This window comes from Haliotis asinina, chromosome 6 (assembly GCF_037392515.1).
Source record: "Haliotis asinina isolate JCU_RB_2024 chromosome 6, JCU_Hal_asi_v2, whole genome shotgun sequence".
NCBI lineage: Eukaryota > Metazoa > Mollusca > Gastropoda > Lepetellida > Haliotidae > Haliotis > Haliotis asinina.
Genome location: NC_090285.1, coordinates 48,226,773 through 48,247,500, shown reverse-complemented (window position 1 = coordinate 48,247,500; position 20,728 = coordinate 48,226,773). Strand labels below are relative to the sequence as shown.

Below are 20,728 nucleotides of genomic sequence, written 5' to 3'. Positions count from 1 at the left end.
GCTGTCTTACAATGAGATGTCACAATTGAGCGTTAAAACTTATCCTGATAAAATGAGAAATTTCAAACCAATAGCGGGATGCTCAAGGTCTTACTTTGGTATCAATTTCCTTTGAAAATTCACAGCTCAGCATCAATTGAGACAGCCTGTCTTCAGCTTAAACCCTTTGTCAACACAGATGTACATAAGTGTGTCCCCTACGTCGTGACGTTGGTCGGATGTGTGAGTGAGTTTGTGATTTACGACTCTATGAACATTGTACAAGTTATAAGATTGCGTATCAGGTTGATGGTCGAGTAGATAAAGCGTCCGCGCGGAAAGCAGAGCTATAATGTTTGATCCCTTTGCATCACTGAAAAAGATAGAAAAATGGCACTTTTGGTTTTCCTGCTTACGCACAGAACCCGCATTTACATCGACGAAGGGTCGCTGTGTGTTCTGTGCCATCTGTGAATTCTGAAAATGAATCGAAATTGTTTGTAATAATGTTGAATCGTGAATGCAGTATAGCAATATAATAAACTGCAGGTCTAACGAACATATGTGCAAGAGGCTATATTTTAGAAAGGTAATTATCTTGAAATGACTGAAATCATTGTAGTTATAGCCTTAAATCATGAACTACAAACAAAGATGAATCACGCCCATGACAGTCACAGAGTTCAGCATGACAATCAGAAAGTTCAGCATGACATCAATGTTTACGGAAATCCCACGCATGACCTACGGTGGAGAATCCTCCGCGATAGTGTATGCCACGACTCATTTCCCTGCTCGCTCCACATAACATAAACACCGATTGTTATTTCAATAGTAAGTAAAATAACTTAGTATTCATGTGTGGATCATAAAGCAACATTAATAGCAAGGGTGGAGAGTATTTCCCACGAGTTTCAATCGTCACCCATCTAATCACGGCTCTGTCACGACAGATAACAAAGGTTATTGACAATTTCACCCATATATTTCCATTGAAGATTTAAGTGGTGTGACATGCATTGCATGCCGTAATTGGAACAATCAGTGGGTGTTCAACGTGAATCATGTAATCGGCTTCAAGCGATGAGGTAATTTGATTTTTATGTCAGTTATTTCGTTTGGGTGTATTCAGCATTTGGATTTATGCACGGTTCTCAGTGCTCTTGATTCTCTGGAATGTAAGTGGGAATGTACGGTTGAAGACACAGATCGAACGTACGGTGGCAGTAACTCCACGTACCGCTGTGAGGGGAGAGATATACTTATATTGTTCTGGGCAATGATGGGTGCCCCCTGGAGTGAAATGACCATTTGACCAGCCTGGTCGGTACAAAGTGACCACCAAACCCACATTATCTGCTTCAGCGATATATTTGGCCAGTTGATCACATAGTTTAGGTTTTATGTGTGGGAATATCTAGGGTTCATAGTCTGATCAATGTTACTCTACTCAGTAGTTCCCATGACTGTCTTCTCTGGTCGACGTCTTCGTTCTTGAAGGACTTACGCTAGCACCGTGGCGGTAGGTACAACTTCAGTTGTTTGTTTTCATATAGATTAGGCAAATGGTTTGTGTTTTGTCTTATAAACCTTATCAACATGTTGATGCATGAGACCTTTAAGATGTTTTAATCGTTAAAATATTGATAAAAATCAGTGATGACACCAAGTGTCCGCAATCAAGCCACGAAACGCTGCTTCTCACAATCGCTCAAATTTAATCATGAAACTCTTTCATATTTACGTGTGTTGCATAAACCTCATAAACGGAACTACAAAGCAAACTGTAATCCCATTAGGTAAACGAAGAGAAGATCTGCAAGCCAGTCTGACAATGTGACAATCAGTTTCAGGGCTCACTAATCGGATATTTTGATAAGGAGTCAATCAAAAGTCACTAAAAGCCAATCCACATTTAACATCTGCTGCACAGCAATAGAATATTGAAAGGCAAATGAAATAAAAGCTCGCCCGCAGAGCGACAATAGTCTACCAGCTGATGGCCAGGTCTTGGGGTGGTCAGCGTACCAAGTGACCGGACTGAGTGACCACGGTAGCTAGGTGACAGACGCGACGGTTCAAGAACTCTGTGGGCTTGGAATTCAAGTATGGGAGGTATTGTGCCTAATGCCGTTATTGCTGTTACAGCCATTATTCTAAGAGTGAAATCTTTGCAGCCAAGTAGTTTTGAGAATTGATTATCAATTGATGATCTGTGAAGAGTCGGTTGTAATAGGTACTTCTTGTGATGGTCAAGCCTGCTCGGACATTATTGTTGTTTGAGATGGTTAATCTGGAAAACGGAGTTTGATGTTTTGGTTATTGGATTTATGTTCATCTCATTACCTTTAGTGCTCATCACGTCGCCATTGTTGTGTTGTTGCCGGCGTGGCATTCTGTCGTTATTGATCTTCGGGCAGTTGAAGTCCTTCATAAGCGCTGATATATTTCACGTGGAGGCTTCATGGCTTTATATGTAAACTGCTATGGGAATTAATATTGACTTTGGCAAAGCATCGGTGGAAATTCTGTCATTTTCTCCTATCACAACTACTTCTGTCTTTTTCACCTTCTATCACAACTTCTGTCTTTTTCTCCTTCTACCACAACTTCTGTCTTGTTCTCCTTCTACCACAACTTCCGTCTTGTTCTCCTTCTTCCACTAATTCTGTCTTCTTCTCCTTCTACCTCAACGTCTGTCTTTTTCTCCTTCTACCACAACTTCTGTCTTGTTCTCCTTCTTCCACTACTTCTGTCTTTTTCTCCTTCTACCTCAACTTCAGTCTTTTTCTCCTACTACCAGTACTTCATGCTGAGCACTCGGGTTCGATTACTTACATGGGTGCAATGTGCGAAGCCCACTTCTGGTGTACCCCGCCCTGATATTGCTAGAATATTGCAAACACTAAACTCACTCACTCTTTCTCTCCCTCTCTCTGTCTCCCCTCTCTCTCTCTTTCTCTCTCTCGATCGACTACTGCGACTAATACGTCTCTCTGTCTACGTACACAAGTAACACATAAATATTACATGTATGCTCTTGATTACTCTTGATCCTTCTACCTGTATTATCAGGAATGCGTCCTCTACACATTTTCAAACTGATACCTAACAATACAACAATGTCGCTCCTGTTACTCTGGATTTCCAGAAACTGGACATGTATTCCCTAATCGCATACAAACAATCATATCGTCTACAGGTAATGTCATATGTCAGTATTGAACATCCCCCTTGCACACTCCTATCATGGTGCCAGGTGGGGGTGGATATGAGGGTGCGTGTGTTCGGGGGTAGGGGGGAACAGAGATTGAATCAAAGTCAAGTCTGTGACAATGAAAGCTTAAATTTAATTAAGAACGTGATCTCCCCGAAACATATGGATGTTTAATGTGTCGTCGAGGTGACACCTGGCTCAGGTGATCTCTGACAGGTAGAATAATGCAGTTGAGAACGCTGATACAGGTGTAAATGCTTCCAATTCAACGCATTTCTTTTAACTCCCAAGTGAGAATAGACGCGGGGTCAAAGGTCAGAGGATTCGCTACAGTGAAAAAGACCGCTTTTAGAAGGGATTTACGACTAAATTAGATTAACCATATCACTTACCAATAAAGTATCTACTGTGTTCTGAGGGTTGGTAGAATATAGAAGGTACCGTATAGAATGCCCAGAAATACCATAGTCGTGTCTTGTATCAGCTTTTGGGTGATTACTTAAATAGTGTACACTGTAGCAAGCAGTTGCATGAGTGATATTTTATATACTTTAACCAAACGTGTTATTTTTTCACAGGTAATATGTTTTCTCTTGTTTCTTCGAAAATATTACAATGTAAGTGCCCCGTTGACCATCTGGTCGCTGGTTTTTTTCCACATAGATACGCAAACTGTCCTTAACTGCGTTACGAATGGAATATCGTCCTTCGGCGTCCAGCGCACATATATAACTCAGGATTAATTTATTGTTTGATACGTTTCAACATAGTAATTAAATGAATTATTGTGACACTATAACAACTAGCAATTCAGTCATTTGATAGTCTGGTTCGTTGACACGCCGCTCCCGAAATCGAGGTACTACTCCTACTTCGTTGCAACATGTTTAATGCACATTCTGGGCATTAGGGTGTGAGGGAGTGAAGCTTTACGCCACACTCAGCAATATTCCAGCTATATGGCGGCGATCTGTAAATAATCGAGTCTGGACCAGACAATCCAGTGACCAACAGCATGACCATCTATCTGTGCAACTGGGAACCGATGAAATTTGTCAACCAAGTCAGCGAACCTGACAACCCGATCCCATTTGCCACCTCATACGACAAGCATAGTCGCCGTTTATGGCAAGCATGGGTTGTAGAAGACCTTCACGGGTTTCACATTCTGGGAACGACGGGAGGTGTGGGAAGGCCAGAGCATATCAGCTCCTACTGCGATTACCTTGGGTCATTGCTGAATATCAGTGTTCTATTTAGAGTATATCAAAATTATTTTGTGCATAATGCCAAAAATATCCGTGTGAATATCAGTTATTCTCTTGCATTGGCGTGTATGTGTGTATATATATCTGCATACAGACCCTTGTCAGTCTCCATTAGTCGGTAACCTATTATCTTCATTCACTGTACAATACCATGATGGTTTCAGCATCGACTCACCTCAGGCTCTATAATGGTATTATATCAAAGATCTATTTTAGACGACGTTATTGCAGAATCATTGGCGCCCTTTTAAAACAGGTTTCAAAGAAAATCCGCAGAAAAAATCCCAATCGAGACATGCAAGCCTCTTTAAATCAAGGACAGTTGAGAAATTATAGTGCGACTGGTTGTCTGACGATTATTTTGATGAAACGCGTAATCCCAGTGATACTACGCCATCACGAATCTGCTTTTACCGTCAATGCCGGGGCTGACGCTAATCAATTACGTCTCCTACCTGGCGTCGCGGCTTTCTGATTTTTTTAAAAATTTGAACGACAATACGTTTTACATCGCATGTTTATTCAGCTGTAGTAAAACCTTCCCTTTGATACAGTTTCGTGCCCTAAACTTTGCTGTGTAATGATTATTTGGCAATGACAATTAGCCTCGCGATTTTCTGCAAGTTCGTATTGATAATTTCAGGTTTGCCAGAACATGTGTGACTTCACTCAATGTGTTTTGTTCGTTTACAGTTCATTCGGTTTAAATTTTGAGACGCTTGGTTTAATCCCGAGATTAAAAAATTAATGAAACCTTGCGCTCTGTTTAATATTATGCTTGATGGTTTGTTCAAATGATAGTTGCCACTTATGATGCTCGTTCCATACAACTTAAATTGGAGAGTTGAAATCGACATCAAATAAAACTGGCATGTCATATCAATCAATCAGAACGCTTGCTTTAACGTGACGACAAAGGACCATACTTCTTACATAGTCTTCAAATCTGCGTTGTCATCACCGTATCTTTGTCATTACTTTAATTAAATAATAATATATATTTCCCAACGATCCATTGCTCTGAATATCTTAATATTTGCCCATGGTTGTTTTGCTGTAGTATTTGGATATTTAATCGTTAATGCTGAACGTGAACAAATCAAATATAGTAATTTTTCCATCGCCGAGTAACAACATATCTTAATCACCTCTTTTATTTACCAGGATGCTAACACAATCGTGTGTTGAACTTCTGGGTCAAAGGTAGCCTGACCCCCGACCTACGCACGTGATATTCAGGTAAGCTTATCGTCACAACGTCATCCACCCAAATGGCGGTATTCTCATTTTCTCCTTAATCAGTGCCAGTTTCAAACGCCACCTGACAAACCCTCCCAAAACAATTAGGGTGGTGGGTTGGCAAGACACTTAAAGGGGTAGTGTGGAGGGCGGCACGGTGTCACTAGACGAGTATTTATATGGAGGGTGTGTGCATTGGTGAAAAGGGGGAAGTGGATGGTGGATCGGAGCTGTTTGAATATTGTAGAATTATATGAGGGGTAAATTCTCTGTGCAGTCGATAGGTCGTGGGTAGGTCTGAGGTCTTGTGGGTACATTCGGTTCAGAACTGGTGTGTTCAGTAATGACACTTTGTCGGAGGGGTGCGCCATATCTTGAAACCTCCATCCAGAAACAGCATACAATGTGTTGGCAAGGAACAGGGAAGAGTATAGCTACATTTTTATGTATGTGTGTATTTTCCATGTCGTATAAATAGGTAGGTGAAGGTAGATCCGTGTTCTTGAGAAATCTGTACTCACTATCGTTCACCTGGTCACATCAGTCAATCCCGAAGGAGAAGGAATTTCCTCAAGATTTTGTTCCTTAAAATAAAGTAGTTACCATCCATTAATTCTTGCCTTTAATTCACCACTTGTTGGTGAACCTGTTTTCGCGAACACACACGCAGTTTATGGAAGGTGGGATGTTGTAATAGTCACAATTGCATGTTAAATCAGAGATGAGATGACTGAAGGCCTGCACCCTTTAGTAATAGGTTGTCAGGGGGAGGGAAGTTCCCACACTTTAGAGGAGGAAATTACGGCAGGGGGTTGAAGGATGCCACGAACCCCTCAGTGTTCTGCTGAGGGGGTGTGGCAGGGCGGTACTACATGTCCTCGCTTAATGGCCCCTATGTAACAGTGTGGCTAACTGTTCCTGTTAACATTCTGTAGGGATAGAACCTGGGATTACTGAAGCAGCGTCACTGATCGTCCATCAAGGGTCAGTTTTCGGTGTCATAGGTCAAAGGTTACTTTTACGACGTGACACAATCAGGTAAATTCCGTGTCGCTAAGCTTAAATTTCACCCATCCTGCGTGTCATGAATTAAATTCAAATTACTCATGGTCCTCGCGTGCATGCATATGTCAGTGTACTGATGGAAAATCCAAATGTCATGACAGGTCTATATAAAATCTCAAGTTACGTTGGTTCATAGGTAGATGGTTCTGTACCTTCACCAAGGAGATGACACGGTTGGCCTCCCATAAGTCCAAGAGTTATCAGTTTTGAATCTTGTCAGGATATGATACCCATCGAATTTTGTATGGACAATACGGTTAACCTTTCCTTAAATTTAGTATCAAAGGCTTTCTGGCCTGGTTCATTGTTCTCATTGTCAGTAAGTCGGGTTAGACTGACATGCCCCATACGTGCATTCAGAGTTTGGTACATATTTAACAATAACGACATGCCATTCCCAGTAAACCCCGACAGTGGACAATAGATAAATCTATGCACCAAGGGTGTAACAGGAGATGAACCTGCGTGATGCATTGTCCATTGCCCAGTGATGAAGGTCTCTCTGACCTGGCCTCTGACCTGTCTGGGCAGTGGTCAGCCAGTAGGATAGCTATACGATAGTGATAGTAAGGTGTCCTTGCCCATCGATATGGAAAGGTATTTATCTTTATCACGGTCTGCATGTAGTCCAGTTTCAACTTGATATTAGATCTGATTCAAGACAAGCATGCACGACTAGCATATTGTAATGCCCCCAAACTCATTTTTGGTTGAAGCCAATGCCATTATTACGTTTCCGAAAATTTAGAAATAATTTGCTCCACATGTATATTTTAAAAAGTTTGTACTCCACATTTATATAACCTGGTGATAAATACAGTGGACTTCCGAAAGAAAATCTGTAAACAGGAGAATATTCCATAACCAGAAGAAATCTAAATTGTTCCATTTTGTTCGTATCACGGGCGTGTGTTCTTGTATCACGCTCAAATTGTGAAGATACCAGTTATTCTGGAAAAGGTACGCTTACCCCAGTGTATGATGACTATGATAAAAAAAGACAAACAAAATAAATAAAGAGGAAAAAAGTAGGTCAAGCGGGTAACTTGAGCTTCCATATTGACAGCACCCTTTTTTATTGAAACCGTTTACGTGACAGATTAAAAACCAATGGCTGTGCATCAACCTGTTTTATCGTAGTGCCTTTCAACACCCTCTCCACAAAGCAGTATCTTGTCCAGATAACGTGCATGAACCGTCGCGTGTTCTCCAACAACCACTTCATTTAATACATTTTACATGCAGTGTAGTGCAGCAGATAGCGTGCATAACACAGGCATTGTTTCGAAGTGCATATCAGGAACTGCATGTACAACCACTACATTTAATACATTTTACATGTAATGTACTCGCAGAAGATACCATGCATAAATCATGCAGTGTGTCAACGTTCGTGTTAGGATCTGCATGTATTCCACGCGGAGTAATGACGATCTCTAATTGTAAACTTTTTTCCACCATAATTGTATGCATAAATTTATGAGGTCAGGCTGACATAAAAGCATTTTTGTATATTTATAATGTTTTAGTTATAAATAATCAAATACGTGTGAAAAACGTGTAATCGGAATTTGGCGATTGTTCCAAGTTACTCTAAAACTGTTTCAATGACTATACATAATTCATTAGTATTAAATATGCACATATTGTCTTTTCAGAATGACTCCTCATTGCAATCATTTCCTGTGATTATTGTGAAGTTGTTTAGTCACACGTGACAATGGTTGCCATTAATACAACATCAAAACTGCTTTCTGATCAAGTATAGTCCTAAACACTCACTGTCAATCAAATGTGTGTTGATTCGTGTTTATATTGCTGCAGGCCGCTGGCCATCTGTAACTGGACACACATAAAGACTATATATCAATCCCTGTGTACACACTCTCGCCGATTACACATAAAATCACCTGTATATTTGTTTCCAGAGACAAAGCCGCATCACGTCGTCAGTGAATATGTAGTCGTAAAACAATACTTACCTGTCACCAGTGGATCTCATAAAAAGGCAATATTATTTTTCCCTCAGGCTCCAACAACGAATGCTGAATTACTTCTACGAGATGCGTTTTACAAGCTGGTATAAATTTCCAGATGCTACCTTCATTTCATGTTTAAATCTAATTTATAAATAGTTTAACCTGTCATTTTCAATTTATTTTATCAGATCAAACTTTAACAACAGATGCTTGTGGTAACCTGGTGGTTAGGTAACATGTCCAGTTAGAACTCCGATGTTATAATAACAGCTGCTATTCCTAGGGTGGTCAAGCTGTCACGACGTAATGAGTGGTCAGATTTAGAAGTAACCACCACCCAAACACGCTCGATTGACCCTTTTTAACGACCCTGCTAGTTAGTATTGGTCAGTGTTAGATCACAGTGGCCGTACTAACTGATGTTTCGGCGGTAGACTCTTCATCTATGGCTCTACAGAAGCCCCGGGCTAGGGGTGAGGCAGGGTGCTGTTTTACAGCAAGCTGTTTCAAGTGGGCAAATAAAGGGTTAGATGATAATTTGACCATTTCAGGGACATTAAATGAATGAAAACTTTCGCATGGCTTCTTTTATTGTAGCGTTGTTATCAGCTGTTTGCTTTCAATGGAGTCGTGGGCTTTTTCTCATTATTCTACTATCGCACGGCGCGCATTTAATGCTTTTCAGACAGCATGGTCCTGCTTTAATTTCAATATCTTCGGGGTTTGAGCGGTAGCGGAGTATGACTCGAGCGGTCATTACTAAGCTACGGACAACGGGTGTCCACTTCAGTGGTCACTAACCCCACACTGGACACAGATAAAACGAAGGGCATGTGATCTGCGGCCATGAATGCTAACGCAGCACATCAAGTGTGGGGCGTTTTTATCCTCCTGGTCATTTCGACTAAGTAGTTACGGTCAGTTTGACCATCGAGTGGGCGTCGTGTCTTTGTCATTCGGTCTATGCGGAAATCATAAGGTGTTTATTGTTATATTGGTGGTCGTTTTGACCTTATGGGCTGTTTATGAAGCTAAGATTTAATACCATGTTTATTTACTGTTGGCAAATGTTCGACTGTTGTCAATATTTTTGGGGGCACAAGGTTCACTATTTACAATAAATCAAGCTATTGTGTTGATTGTTTTTCGAGATGTTTAAAACATGAAGTGCTTGTAAAATAATAATTTCACTGTTTAATTATAGCAACAAGCAAGGGAAAATGTGCGCGTATTAGTCTGAGCGTTACAAACATGCCAATTCATACCATCTGATTGGATATATTTCATACTAATTCCTCGAGATAATTAATACTTCTCATCTTTAAGACAAAACAGTTGAGCTATTATTAATAAATACTGTTACTACAGTGGGTGTATGCGCGTTCGTGTATCGATCAGAGATAAAAAGTGAAACATACAGGTTCCATCTACTGTAGGTAATGCGTTGTCCTTATTGCACTACAATCAAATTCTACATGTTCCCCATCTTGAATTCATTACTAGTTTTATGATATGCATAAACCATGTTAGTGATTAGAATTCTCGGTAGGTGTCGCTCTAATGTTAATTCTAGGGATAACTTCCTGACTAATAACGCTCCATGGCCTTGACCTTTGCCCTGGCCACATGTAGTTCGTGCAAGTTGTACATCACGGGTTTCGGACGGTTGTGGCGCATTATCTGATATCTTGATTGCAGTATATGGTTTATTAGCGTCTATTTCTCCTTAGATGTGCCCAGGTTGTTTATTGCACATTCAGACGAACATTTGAACGCGATGGATGCTACTCTGTGACCGTTTCATTATCTCTGGGCATTCACCAGAAGATGGTTGCTATTGGAGACATGTCTGCGGACTGTCAAACAGTCATTTTCACTGACCAATCAATTAACAATGTCCAGGAGGGTATTTATTACAGATTCCAAAGACAACAGAATTGCTTGGTACATAGTTTCCTTCTATCGTTTAGGTTTCGTGTATGCTCAGGTCAATACCAACATTATGAGCAGGATTGACGTGTCTGTGCATGTGTTTGTGACCAATGCCAGCATACGGGACCGGGGTCTGATGCGCTCCTACTTTCGTGAACACCTGGTGTCATCACTTCATATCTATTTCTGCACTTCTGTTGTCGTGGAAAGTCGAATTGAAACATTTATGCAAAATGTGATATAATTCCTGGCATGGCGAACACCAAACACAAAATGTTTTTCATTTGGAACAAACTTAAATTTAAAAAAAAAATAAATGAAACAAAATTTCAGGATGTGTAAAACCCCAACAATGAAACCAGGAATTAACTGAATATATTCTGCAGAGCTTGATTACATAAAATAGCTGGTTTCGTTTTCAAACGTCGACAATTGTACACTGTTGTGTCGAATATCCGACAAGGACCTCCTGCTGCATGAGTCAGTTGTCTTTTTCATCTCTTCATAATTTCTACTTAAAGCGTACAAAGCGTGTGTTTTAACCTCACAGTTACATGTTCGTGTCAAATTATGTCATGGTCGAGGCGGGGCTCTGCAACTATGTTTTTCACTGCCATTGTCAGAGTCATTTACGTCCGTTTAAATCTTGAAAAAATAAACGTCGGTGTCATGAGGCAATAAAATGGATTTTGAAGTCGTTTGCTGTCGTTATTGAACACTTAACGGGATTGACAGAACCCTTTTTAAGATATAAGTGCCTTGCGATACGTTGAGTGAAAAACCACGTCAAAGGTGAACTTATTAAATAGGAAAACAAACTTACCCGGCAGAGCCTTTGTCGGAACGCGCAAAGGGTGACACATCACTGTACGCTGGTGAGTGAAAATAGTCGTCAACCGCACAACAGTACAAATCTGTGCAGCTGACAAATGCGAGTGATTTCAGACGTTACTGGACGATACTTGGCTGGATAGACTACCACAAGTCTCTTAAGTAACGACTGGTAGTTTGAATGATAATTTTAAAACGTTTTAAATAAGAGACCGGAGTCCTGTCCTCGTGCCTCCTCGAAGGAGAGAATTACTAAACATCCATAGGTTTAGCATTCAGTTTAGCTTTTGAGCAAGGCTACTGCTGGGATTGACATTACAAATCTTCCCGAATAGGTGAAATACCATTACTGGTGTGCTAATGACATCATTATGCGGCGCTGAAAGATGTACACCTGAAATAGACCAACCTAACTGCGTGCAACAGTAAGTCGACAGGTGCGTATGTGTCGTTACCAGAACGACTGTTACGCAGGTAAATACATGCATGTGCATTTAACAAATACATGCACATGTCGTTTATTTCATTGGCAGTTTGTGCTGGCTGTCAGCATTGCGTGTAGCGTCCAGCTGGGGAATCGTGCACTGAACTGGTGGCCTGAGAGGTATCGTTGACGGGACGCTGTCTTCGTGTGAGGGTGAAGTTGGGAGAGGTTGAGGTAGTGAATCAGTAATGGTGATGATAATCATCATCATTATGATCATTATCATCACCATCATCATAATCATCAGTCTTCATCTGATTATTACTTGAATAATTATCACAATTATTGTCATTATCATAATCATCGTTATTATCGTTATTATGAAGACGGTGGATGGGGTAACCTAGTATTTAAAGCAACCGACACCGTGCTGAAGACCCGGGTTCGATTCCCTACATGGGCACAATGTGTGAAGCCCATTTCCTGGTGTTCCCCGCTGTGATATTACTGGAAAGGTGTCAAAGGCGGCGTAAAACCATACTCATTCGCTCACACACTCACTCGCTCTCTATTAAAACAACACGCAAGATTATGTATCTCTTCAGTGGATTAGTGTATATTCCTTCTCAGCTCCCTTGGAAGTATCCAAACATTTTTTCAAAGGGTTTCGTGACTAGAAAGCATTGCACGTGTATGGACTTTCCACTTCATTTTCCGTCACATCCCTCTTTTCCCATGTCGTGTTTTTGAACTTGAAAAACACTTCAACAGGTTCTAATTGCAGCGTTTGCTGACTTCACAGTATGCCGTGTGCCATGGTAAATTACCTGCATGACCTAGTCCTTAGAGGTAGTGACTGCCCGACCCCCACGGTGAGGCCAGACGCACCCCCGGGCCATCCCATGTCCCTCACCTGCCCTACCTGCGTCCATCCTCGGGCGAATCTCCCGCCACGTGGTCTTGTGCACATGTCCAGCGCTGACCCTCGGTCACACTAACAACCTTAAATTAATGGTCACTGCTCGAGTTATTGTATTTCAACAAATTGGACACAATTATAAAACTGACGACCGGGTTTTAATGATGGGGTTTGAAATTACGCCGAAGTCTGAAGATGTTTGAGGTCAGGGGTCAGAGGTGTCTGGTCATCTGTTCAAACCGCCCTAGACATGTGACCCCAAAGTCACATTTTCCTCACAGACAGGTCAATCCAGTGTTGCCAAAAAATAACTGTTTTGTTTGGCTTTTATTTGCGAGCATTTTACAGCAAATGATTTGAAGATAATTACCGATAAATTGGACAGAGGTATTGATATTTGTGAAGTGGGTATATTCTACTTCAGTATGTTTAATGTCTGTCTTTGTTTCCGCTTATTCCACCTAAAACAGAAGTTTTCGTTTGAAACGAATATCTCTTAAATGTTACGGATTTGTCTGGGACCGACTCATTTTTGGACTGTAAAGAAGTCTCTCATAGTTCACCGTTTGTCCGTTGACATATCCTTTGGTCGGGTAGTCTACATGTTTCACTTTTGTAGTAGAAATATCTTCTGAGCACATCGACGTAAACTTGTCAGCGGTTTCTTTATGTCAGTAGATGTGGACTAACGGCCCCTGGTTCAACATTGATTTGTCCATCAGATATAGGTATTACATACTTCACTAGAGCATGCCTCATTTACGAGGCATGGTGAATATAGCAAGTTATGGTTTTGTCACCAATCGTGACATAGGTTATCAAAAACTGTACAGATCAGTTAAAAGTGATATTCTACCTCAACATAACGACTGCTAAAGATTTTACAAATTCTTCATTCCTTTGTACACTAAGATAACTGCTTTCGTCAATAGCTAAATACATGTTAATATGTTGCAGAGATGTTCAAGGGGTATATTTCACTTAACAATAACATAACTAGACTGCAAGGCATGATAAATATGGTAGGCTAGGTTTCTAACAAGAGATGTTTGGTTAGAAGACGTAAGTATATCAGATTTTGTCAGTAGGATATTTGTGATATTTCTTTAGGTGTATCAAATTAATGTAAATAATACTCTCTTTCAATAAAACCACAGTTACAGAGAATTTACAAAATCTTTCTTTTCCTCTGTACACTGAGATATAGTCTTCTTCGGTGAATTCATACATGTGTATTATAGGGGTGTAAATGAGGTATGAAATAGTTCAGTTGTGATAATTACAACAAAACACTTTTCCACACATATACGACTCGATGATACATTCACTAGATAACTCGGAAACGTATAAAAAAAATAATAAAAGTTCTAATTTATTCAATTGGCTATATGTTCATGTTCGTCCAATTTCTAAAACTATCTAAAACTAAAAATATTTTAGTAATCATGACACAAAAACGGGTGTTAATTAAACACCGAAAGTTATCAACATCTAAATCTCACCAAAATTCCATTCAAATTAATGCGACAGTAACAAATCACTTACAATATAAACGCACGTGTCTTATCTACGATATCACACTCAAATTTAATCACGCTGAGTATAAAAAAATATCGACCAGACATTAATCACTGTCTGTCGATGAACCACCTGCTAAAATACATGCGTGTTATTTCACTTTGAAAAACGAATTCGTGTTGGTCTCAGCAGTATATGTCTCAGCCCCGTGACCCTCCAGCTGAGAATTGGAAACACACCTTTCCTCTTCGGCCCCCTGTCATTGAAGAATTCACTTTATCTAAATAAATGGTCACCCCTATGTACATATTCTAGCTTTAAAGGAACGGAGGCGTATTTGTAAAGCAATCAGCTTGATAGGGGAGAACACAACTGACTTAACATGGACGGCCGCGCATAACCTGGCGTAAAATAAACACCGATTTATCAGCCAACACTAAACAGTCTCGATGGCTAGATTAATTTGACTGAGACGTAAATTCCTTAAGCTTTGTTATTATCTAGCAATTGACTGATAGCATTAGCGAGCTGAGCGGCCATGACTACGGGCAAAGTGGCGATCGCGACTATTCGACTTGCCTTCAGCTATCCGCCATTGCGCCCCATGCATCATTGAGCATATGTCTCTCTCACACTACTTTCTATATAAATAATGCATGCGTTGATATATCAAAACATCTTCCTTGCAACTCTCGTCTCTGGTGTTCGATCTGTCTTCAGAGCGGGAGGCGGAGCTAGGGTGGAGTCGATATGCAAATCAGACATGTTGTCGTTACTGATTGGCTTGCGTTCATAATCCTCACAGCAATAACAATACACGCATTGTGAGAAGTATTGATTGCGCATGGAAGTTGTTTGTGTTGTGGCTCGCTCGCTTCTCTTTACGGCATTCTGTGTATTACATACGGAGGTGCGATAAGCGGCGGAAGACAGGTGAGGCGTCTTTTTATCATTACAAACTCTACAAAATCAACAATAAAACTAAACAATTAATTCAAATTTTAATTGCTTCCTTAACGCTATTTATTTATTTATTTATTTATTTATTTATTTATTTATTTATTTATTTATTTATTTATTTATTTATTTATTTATTTATTTATTTATTTATTTATTTATTTATGTTTCATCATAAGATCTACATGAATTAATATTAAAATTATTTCGGTTTATATTTCATATGCACCTTTTTTACATCCTATATTATTATCTAAAACGATGAAATTAAATTGTCAAAATTTCTTGCAATCAGTATATCTACAGCCGATATTCCATTAGGTGTCCTTTAAAATGTCATAGATGATATAGTTCAAATTCTGTTAGTGGCATTTAACATTCCTGTACAATCGGTTCCAGGTTCAGCTTATGTTACCATTATGTTTTCATGTATTAAAACGACCTCAATACATTCAATGCAACTCGCGTCTTACTGGGGCTGTTCAACAGTCAATCGATCCAACGTTATTCCAAAACTTTGACACATTCTGACCCAGCCATAATAAACTATATCTGTCGGTCTGTCGTTAGTATAAAAGGGTCCTCAATACAGTTTCACTATGTACAGTTTTCCTCCTAATTAATCTTCTTCAATACGCCATATATATGCATTAATAATAACCGGTATCTTTACCCTGACCTACGACCTCTGACCTTCATTCTAAAGTCACCGGGTGCTCAGGCGTTTCTTCACGATTCCCCATTCAGTCTCAAACCAACTCTCTTTCATAGCTGAACTCAACCCTCAGCCTAATGTTTACCGGACGCCATATTCGTGATCAAATCTCTCCAATGCGTTAAGGTCGGATGGGAATACAAGGGGCAGAATGATATATGGCACTGCCTGAACAGGTGAATCGAAATATGTCAACAGTCTTTCGTTTTGTGCAATGCGACCATCACATTGAGATTTGAATGGCTTATTGAGAGGATATCGGACTGTTTGTGCCTGTGGTGAGGTTGTGTGTATTGCAGGGTGTGTTGTGTCTACGTGTCACACGAGACATGTCAAACTGCACTTGGTTCATGCCGAGTTTGTAAGATGTACATTTCACGCTGTCGATCACGGTTCAAATGTGTCATCAGTCAAAAAACTCTCAAATGTCAGGGTACATTTTATACACAGCGTGATTCATGGACGTTTTCACTGTTCCCTAAAGTTAACAAAAATGACAATGTATAACTGTAATTAATGGCAACACAAAATAGCACTTTAGACACATGTAGACCATTGTAATTTTGATACACATGCACCTCCTGTGTGAATTTGTACTTATTTCTATAATTGTGAGCATAAACAATAATTGCTTGAATTTCTTCATTGTAATTAATAGTTTTATTATCTATTATTATTGAAACGGTTAAGCTTTAAAGACAGAGGTCACCCAATTATGGATAAGATATACTGAAAATGTGATGGAAGATTGTAAGGGATCAATAGAAGGTATTACAGATTTGATATGTGACACTTATTGGAGCCCCAAGGACACCTGAAACTGAATACAAGTTCGATAACCAAACTGCACACGTTTCTACAATTAATCATGTCAATGATACGCATCTTTTCAGGCCAATGTCAATTTCACGTTATGTGTACATATCACATTTGAACTGTCAATAGCTGAGTCCTGTAATTTTGCTAATTTGTCCTCATGCCTTCAAGCTGAATGCATTCCGATCAAACCCTCATGTCCGAGGGGATCCGTGACAATGTGCACGTGGGATTAAATTTGTACCTATTCTTGTTAATTCTGTCACAAATTGCACCGACCCTTCCTTTGATGTCGCAATGATGGGTAGCTATTGTAGCACAACAATTGTCTCTTTCACGTGAGGGTAAAATACATGATAGCGCTTCAGGCGGATATTATGTGAAAAATTACAGGTGAAAACCTATTACTATAGTCAGACAGATAGGCTCCGGCCATTTGATCAAGCTGTTGTCCACCTAATGGTCAAGATTAAAGATTTAGCTGGACGTAAGTCGATGAGAAAATGTTTTCATCCCTGTCCTTCTCTGGAGCCTGTGTCATGGATCGTTGTTGACTGGACGTAGACTGACCATTCAGCCATTACGGGCATGTCAAGATGTGATCGTTTGCATGTTAAATCCAGATCATATTGCGTAATTTTGAAATAATATCCGGCGTTATGCTTAGTTATCGACACTCAAGTTCGGAAAATCTCCGTGAATTATAATTTTGGAAATAATATTGGTGTTATTTGAAATTGCAATGTTAGGTTTTCGGTGTTTCCATTTCTACTCACTCCGAGTGTGAAAAGGAACGATTGTGAAAACAACTGATACGACATGTTTATCGTTTGATTGCTATTTGGGCACTCAGACAGTTTAACATGTTCACATGCTGTAGTGTGTAATCCCCTCATTAATTACACCGTCCAGCTATCTGTCTGTCTGTCTTTCCCGACTTTGATCAGCTGTGCTCCAGACATCACGTGACTTGTAATACACGTAATACCTCATAATATTACACCCAAAGTGTGTCTGACCTATGTCCGGCGTGTAACTAACGGGTCACGTGATGTCCAGTCTGTCTAGCGATAAAGGATGACCGTGGATTAGGTTTATCATATAAAGATCAGCAGAGCGACAGGCTGCAGCCAAACGGACATCAATTCTCACGAAAGGACTATGAAGCTGTCATTTGTCACGGATTACACAATCATGTCGCTTAGTTGAAGCTCGTATCCTGCGAGAAAGTTCACTTCAACAGGCACAGAGATTTATGTGAACATTTACGGGAGGTGTGCGAACGTTCTTGGAACTGTGAAAGGATTACCGCTGGCGAAAGGTAGGATTCCGAAGCGATAATTCACTATGAATGTCTATACAACTGACATAGAACAGAGTCGTGTATTTCACCCTCGTTTCACTCTGTCTGCAGAAATAATGGCAACGTTTCCAACTTCAATAGCGAACCAAACAAGCAACGTCCTGTACATTACATTGGGTACTGAATATCATCCCATCTAAAGTACTTAAACTGCATTCAGAAGGCTAGAAGTTTTGGAAGTGTACTTAATTATTTAGAGGGACACGACATTTTTTCACTCAGCCGATGAAAGGGTAAGAATATATCCCGAAACGTCCTGTTTGGCGAAATAAAGACGTTAGCATTCCTTAGTTCTTGCGATTGCCAGCTCCTCTGATATGTAAAGGTTTTTCACTCCCGACAAAAGAACGACATGCAACCATTCTTCGTGGTGTCTAAACCGAAAACAGCGACAGGGTTTTTCTTATCCCATGCTGATGTGTTTCATACAGATTGTGGTTTTGATGCTAGTATCTTTGAGATTTTTCTCAGATACAGATTGATGTTTGTAATGCCTTTGCCTAATGCATTCTTCTTCAAGGATACACTTTCTTTTGCTCAAAAGTATATGCTAATTGAATGTGAGTGCAAATATCACCCCATCATAAAATTTGCACACGCCGATTACATTTGCACGTGTAGGACAAATAAGGATTTTGTAAAATATGTCCATGAAGTACCGCAGTATCTATAAATATCACCATACAGTTCCCCACACAACTATCGAGGCCAGTAAACCCAACAGTTATTCACAAACATTATACAAGAATTGTGGCATTTTTGCAAACCTAGAAACTCGCCTCCCATTTTTATTTTTACCCAATCGGCATGTGGTGTTTCTTCGCGACTAGCTGAAGAAAGATAAAGTCTTTTAATGCCTCCTGCTGGCCCTGCTTCGTGTGATGAATTGAACCGTCTACATAGTTAAACAGTTACGACATTGACAATTTACTTCGACCGACAAAGAATTCGTAGCTTCCCCGTCTCCTGTCTTATAACCGCTGTGGGGCCTTGTTTGTGGGACGATCCTGACTTGAGCTTACATCCCAAATTCCACACACGGTTTTCAAAAAGAACCTTTGAAGGCAAATCCCAGCATTTATTAAGTTACAAAACTCCCCTGTTTTCTCTCATTCAAAAACGTATATATGTGATGTCTTAATACACCACGGCCTTGACGAAAAGCATGTGGTCTCTGAACCACATTCCAACACATATCTTCAGCATCAGAGTCGTCAGCAGTTTCATCAAAGCATCACAAATAACCAGCGCTGAGGGGAGAGCGGGGTCATGGCAAGGTATCCATGCTTCTTGGAACAAAGCATTGTCCTTCCATTACATGTGGGGTATCGCCCATGCCAGACAATCTTGGCGGTCCACGAGGTTCCAGAATGGAGGCTGTGTTTGTCTGATTTGCCGCACAGCTTCTTCTATTGTTGTGGGATTACTGGGCTTGTACGTGTTGGGAAATGTTCCGTGGTCCCTCTCGGTAGGTGGGGAGGGTGTGGTCCCCGAGGGTAGGGAAAGTCAAGGATAGGTATTTAGATGAAACGTATCCCCGCCATTATGGCTCTGTTGTAAGACAAGGAATGTGACAATTCAGCCCACCCTGTCTTGATGTAATGTTTTTATCAAAGCATCGAAAATACCGTTCAAATTCACACACCCAGGCATGAAAGTGTTCTCATGAGGGAAGAGGCACCGAAACTATTCGTTTTTGCACAACCATTTTTATTTGGATATTAATTTTACATATATTATATTTCATCGTGATGTTTCGCATCTTACATTTACATGTATTTCAAAACGAAATGTATTACATGGGTTTTCATTATTCACACATGTTCAGTTATTCCAAAAACTTGATTCATTCTGCCAGGGAATAGAGTTTACGTCTCTTGTTCTGCTCATTGCTTTTGCGTTATGATATCACTAGTTTAAACTGACCAATGAGATTACCTCATTTTACTCTCCATCACTTACCATGCACTTCATTGGTTGGCTGAGATTGATATCGAAATATTAACCACTTGTATTGTCATTTCATACAATTCACTCAAAAGAAAAACATGGGAGTTTAGTTCCCGCATGTGTTGATATTCATGAAATTCAGACATTTCCTTAACAAGCATCTGATGCAATCTGGCGAGATTTATTCCACCCTCCTATCAAATATGGCGTCACTCTATGCATCCCAGATGAGCGTCAGTCTCGTTCAGATTTCAGAAGATGCAAACCGCCTTCCTCCTTGTACCTGTGTTAAACACCTCCACAAACAAAGTTAACACTGATAGTTTCAAGATGCTATCTGCATCCCAGGCTTGTGTTCGGGATATCCTGTAATGTGTGTTGAGACAGGAACCCGATCCGCTGCCATTCCTCGTGTGAAAACATGACATTATTAACCTCCACCCGATGTTGCACAAACACAAAACAGCAGATCTCTTCGTTCATATCAAGTTATATACTGTTGACATAAGTCTGATATCTGACAACATATCTTATTAGAATGTTTTTCGACTTTCAC

At 40.1% G+C, this 20,728-nt stretch overlaps 1 protein-coding gene across 3 annotated transcripts in view; it reads left to right on the top strand.

The window, feature by feature from the left end:
• Positions 1–20,728, top strand: part of LOC137286953 (four-jointed box protein 1-like) — a 50,879-nt gene that overhangs the window by 15,317 nt on the left and 14,834 nt on the right. The window contains exon 2 of one of the 3 annotated variants that reach the window (XM_067818999.1): positions 5,629–5,703. The exons of 1 other annotated variant lie outside the window; for it this stretch is intronic. The gene's annotated coding sequence lies outside the window, so the exon portion shown is untranslated. Of the gene's footprint in view, positions 1–5,628; positions 5,704–15,196; positions 15,305–20,728 lie in introns of those variants that run through there. One more of the 3 variants, XM_067819000.1, reaches the window with a different exon arrangement.